The sequence below is a fragment of the Phascolarctos cinereus genome, unplaced genomic scaffold (assembly GCF_003287225.1).
Source record: "Phascolarctos cinereus isolate Bilbo 61053 unplaced genomic scaffold, phaCin_HiC Scaffold_3;HRSCAF=262, whole genome shotgun sequence".
Taxonomy (NCBI): Eukaryota; Metazoa; Chordata; class Mammalia; order Diprotodontia; family Phascolarctidae; genus Phascolarctos; species Phascolarctos cinereus.
In genome coordinates this window covers 197,618,133-197,623,699 of record NW_027555736.1, presented here as the reverse complement: position 1 = coordinate 197,623,699, position 5,567 = coordinate 197,618,133, and the positions used below count along the sequence as shown (strand labels likewise).

At 39.0% G+C, this 5,567-nt stretch overlaps 1 pseudogene; it reads right to left on the bottom strand.

Moving 5' to 3' along the window:
- Window positions 1–710: 710 nt before the first annotated feature.
- LOC110220302 (putative monooxygenase p33MONOX pseudogene) lies at window positions 711–4,802 on the bottom strand (annotated as a pseudogene).
- Between the last annotated feature and the right edge of the window lie 765 nt (window positions 4,803–5,567).

Genomic DNA, 5,567 nt, shown 5'->3' with positions numbered 1-5,567 from the left:
ATACATCTATTTCCTTTATGTTTTCATTGAGGTGGACAATGAAGGCATCCTTCATGTTTTGCCATATTACCCAGAAGATTTCAATCAGCTTCTGTTCGAGCAGTAGACCCCCTGCCTTGTAGATTTCTGCTAGGATGGAATCAGAACCAGGTACTTGGCCACATGAGAGGCCACATGGCATTCAATACCTCTTCTTCAGTTGTAAGTATGGCTAGAGAGGGATTGGCTTCAATATGAGATAGATGGTCTATGCCTTCAGCATTGGTTGATGAAAGTGTGGTGAAAACACTATGGAAGTGTTTAGCCCATTTCTACAGAATCATGTCCATATCACTGATCAGTGTGGCTCTAAGAGGATTGAGTAGTTGAGATGCAACAGAGGTTGTTGGCCCATAAATAGTCTTCAGGACATCATAGAAGTGCTTTGGATTGTTGCTATCAGTGTAAAGCAGAATTTCATCTGCCTTCTCACAGAGTCAAAAGTACTGCACCTCTCTAAGCTTTACTTGAACTTTACTTTTGATGGAGTAAAACAATGCCATTTTATTTTATTTTTTTGCAGAACAAATTCTACTAGATTTTAACTATTTTCTTGCCCCCTGCAATCTAGTTCTATAGATCAGTAATCATCTGTGGTCCACTGTACTTTGAGAAGTTATTCAGACCAACTTTGGGATTTTACAGAATAGGTCTTCCTACATTAGAAAGATTCAAGCTTTGCTATTAATATTTAAAGAAACAATCACCACCTGCCCAGGAATATTATCCTCAGCAGAATTGTACATAGATGATGTTTCTCCTATGTCAAGTGCAAGATGGATGGGAAGAAAGAAAAGTCTACTCTCTCTACATAACAGTGGTTCACCAGGGAAAGCAATTTTGTTCATATGAAAAGGGAGCTTTAGAACCTTGCAGGAGTCAACAACATGCATGTCACTTGGTTTGATGTTATGGGTTCTTGGAGGTTGTTTCTTTCTTTCCAGCACTGGAAAGTACATCCTAGGTGGCTTGAAGGCTGCTGAGTGTTCTGCAATTGTAGTAGCCTGAACCTGAACGAGCTCCGTTGGTGATGGCTTCCGAATACCTGTGTGAGATTGGACACTGAAAGCTGAGTCAGATTTCTGAAGGGTTCTTGGTCCAAAAAGGCTCCATTTTTCAGATGAGGGTTTGTCTCTATCTCCATTTCCAGAAGTCTATGCTGCTGACATCTAGGCCAGGTAAGGAAGGAGAAGATCTATGCATAAACTAGCCTCTGGCGTTTGCTTGGGAGAAGAATGGGGTGTACTACTTGGAGAAGACTGTGTTGAAGCAGTCTGTCTTCCTTTGTCATTTCTCCATTTTATAATTTTAATTTATGAACTGCCTCTGCCATACAGGGGTACTTGATTGCTTCTGTGATAAAGGCTTTATAGGGGGTGTATCCTACATCTGTCAACCCTGCCTGCTGATCAAAGCACTGCATGCTCTCTTGTGTCTGTTTTATAATTAGAGAATTCATGATGACATGAGTAGCCTTGGCCTTCACCACTGGGGCTGTGTTCATTTGGTCACTGGAAGTTAAGGGGGAACTATTTTCTTCTTCCTCAACCTTGGAAAGCTGTTGGTACTTCTAATCTGGGATGACCAGCTTTTTCCACAGAACCTTACTGCACATGTCAGATGAAGGCAGAGTCATCGGTATGAGATCCTCCAGAACATCATCATAACTGAATGCCTGACGATGCATTCCAACTGGCAAAGACACATTTCTTAGAAGCCCACCTGTACTGTGCTCAATAGCAGGTACATCTGGTTCTCAGGATGATACCATGAAAGCCTGTAATCTGGGTGTTTCTCTATATAGATATCCAGAACTCTGATTCCCACGGTGAGTCTATGGAAGTTATGCAGATAGGACAAACATATCAAAAGGGAACATTCTGCAGCTAATGCTGAACTAGCAAAGAGTCCCAAGCAGCTCTCATGCAAAGGCTCTACAGATGGCTGCGGTTTCCATGAGGAAGCACGTGGGATGCAGGAAAGGGGGGGAAGAGACTGGTTCCACCATGGACAGAAAACTGAGACTAACAAGGCTCCAGGCCCCCATCACTCCCTAAGAGCTGAAGCACAGCATGAACTAAGGCCATGATGCAAGTAGAGCCAAGATTCAAACAGACCTTAGCTGGGAGAAGCAGAGTGAAGCCCACAATGCCTTTTTAGAGATAGGTGAACTGTCCCACTGGCAAACCCTATGTTGTTATCATTTTTTGTTTATTATCTTCTGAATTTCCCCATTATTTCCATCAAACCAATCCTGATGTTTTTTGAGTATTCTGGCCCAGATGAACAAATGTGGTGTTGTATACCAAGTATCTGAAAGCTGCCTGTACCTTTTCTGCTCCACTGTTGCTAACTGTGTGCTGATTCAGCTTTCCCTCCAGGTCAGCAACCAACTGTTCAGGCATGAAGAAGCACTCTAATCTATTGACTTTTGAGTCTCCAGACAGTCATTTTGCCTTAGGGCCACCACTTTTGTTGAATGAGAATGTTTAACTTGGACAAGATAAGTTTATTATCAATCCAGCTCTCTGCCACACATCGCCTTTGTCACTCTCGCATTCATCCGGTCTTTTCTCCTTACAATGACATAGTCTATTAAATGTCAGTGATTGCTGTGAGGGTGTATCTCTGATGTTTGGTTGTGTTTAGTTAAATGGAATGACAGGGGAATCTCTCTTAGTCATTGCTAGCAATATTCTTGCCAGAGTCCACCTTAATCTGCATATCCTTCAGCTGGAAGATGGTCATCAACCTGAGAATCAATGTGGCTTCAGAAAAAGACTGAGGAATGGTTGACATGGTGCTTGCTTCCTGACAACTCTGGGAGAAATGCCAGAAGGAGAACAAAGGTCTGTACAGAACATTCATCAACTTGACCATGGCCTTTGATAAGCAAAGATAAGCTTGTGAAAGATCATGGTGATATTTGTTTGCTCAGAAAAGTTCATCAGTATTCATTGTCACTTTCCTGATGGCATGCTTGCACAGGTTCTGAATAAAGAACCATGCTCTCATGCTTTCCAAGTCGCCAGTGGAGTGGAGCAGGACTGTTTGTTTGATCTCATGCTTTTTGTCATGGTCAAAAAATAAGAAAAAAGAATCACAAAGGCTGATAAATTAATTAAATCTTGAACATTAATAAAAAAAGTTTCCATTTACTATTACTGAATTCATAAACACAACAAATATACATATTCAACAAACATAGATACTGTGAAAAAAAAACAAAGTAATACAATAATGATCATTAACATTAACTACCATCAAGTCTCTTTGCATTTTAGTGACCCACTTCTAATTTCCATTTAATCAGCACATTTCATCTTAGACCCCTGATGTTGCACGTAGTTATCTTGTCTCTGGAAATATCTTCTCTTGGACACTCTGGAATAAGTTTCATTCTCAGAGCAGTTCTGAAGTGATCTCTTCCTCAGTAGATTTGTTTCTCTGTTTCCAAATTACTTGCACAGATCCTTAAACCGTGCTAGAATCATTTATAAAACAGATCTTAATGTAATTTAGTACACTCTCCTAAATTCCACTTTTACAATAACTAGTTCATGTGGTGAAAACCAGCTGAAACCTTGTGGTTCTGATTTTATCAACAATAGAGTAATAAGAAGAACATCAAATTTAGGACCCATAACTCACCCAAAACTTCAGAGAATTTAGAGCTTTACACATACCCCATTAAAATGATTTTGACATGTATGATCATCTAATTTTGTTGCTTTCTCAAAATTTTCTACTCCAGCTAATTCCAATTCTCCTCTCCCTTTAGGAGGACCAGATACTAATAAGGATCTAATTCTATACATAAAAACATGGGCAACAACACTCTGCAGGTTGATGCCTTCCAACTTCAGGTTTAACGGTTACACAAATGAGTATACTTAAAAGATGCTAACTTTACCCCAATTATAACAAAACATCTGAAATGGGAAATGTAAATACACTGATTAATTCCCAGTTGTATACAAAGAACAGTTCATATCAAATGAGTTATCTGTAGTAAAATGTCTTCAATTTTTAACCGCATTCAAATGGAATAGTTATTACACAAATATTAGCTACTGCTTTTAGAAGCCCTCCAGACAATGGAACAACTTCAAGGCAATTCTTGAGCAGTTTGCATGCATTTTAAGACACTACTCTACACACAGGTATTAATCCCACATTAAATAGCAACCCTAAGTAAAACTGGATTTTCCATTGAAGTAACACAAGACCGTTCTATAGGTTATTATCCACTAAGATAACTGATTGCACTGAAATTCTATTCCTTAAAACAAAACAAAGAGGTTTCTGACTTTAACATCACAAATGAAGAGATTCAGATCTTTGTTTCACAAGCTTTTGTATCTTTGTGCAATTATTCCCATATCAATCTGAAAGAATGAGATACTTCAGGGACTTAATCTTATATGTAAATATGTAAGTATCAGCAGGCCCAAGCATTCATTTACTTAGTTGTTTGGGATATGGAATGACTATACATTCAGATTGAAAACAGTAAGCTCTTACATGATTGCACTGTGATGATATCTTCAACTGACCACTTGCTCTGATTATAAAAACTTGCTATAAATAAAAAAATCATTGACGTGATTATAACAGCATTAAAACTGGCCCCCCAGACCCAAGCCTAAGGGCACAGAATACCTCAAAACATGTATGCCAGGATAAAGCATCCTTGGCTCTGTTTGATTTGAGATAAGAGTATCAGTTAATAGCCAGTCATACAGAGCAAAATTCAATGTCATTTGCAGGGTATCAAAGCCAGAGTTAAGATTAACCAGGTGGGAAATATTCTTGTTCAAAAGGAAGCATACAGTGGGGAAACTGAGTCAAAAGGATTCTACCTTCAGCCATGCCAAGGTGGTTCCCTTGACTTTTCTCAGATGCAGACATCCACCTGTAGGAGTTCAGGATCACAATCCTTCCGAGCAGTTTGTGGCATTTCCCTCAAATGGTGGATCATTGATGCAATGATCAATCAGACAATCATACCTGAATTGAAAACCCAGAACAATATCAGTTACAGTCCCACAAGATTTTACCTCAAATATCAGGTTCACTAATCACAACTTAGGGATAAATATAGTTATTATTACTCTCATGTTGTTGCAATAGGCAATAAAAATTTACTAGACCACACACACACACACACATGCATGATTCCACTTAACATCCTTCTCATATTTCTTTTTTTCTTCTCCTTGAGTTCAAATTCATCCTGGTATAAAAATCAATCATTAGAAATCACCTTTGTGGTAGCTAGGTGATGCAGTGGATAGAGTACCAGCCTTAAAGTCAGGAGGACCTGAGTTCAAATCTGGCCTCTGACCAAAGATTTGACACTTAATAGCTGTGTGACCCTGGGCAAGTCACTTAACACCAATTGCCTAAAAAAAAAAGGAAAAAGGGAAAAAAATCACCTTTATATTATAAACAAACTTGTAATTGTTAAGGAATTTCATATCACTAGCAAGGTCTTTCGCAGGACTGTTAAAAGCCTATGACCTTGC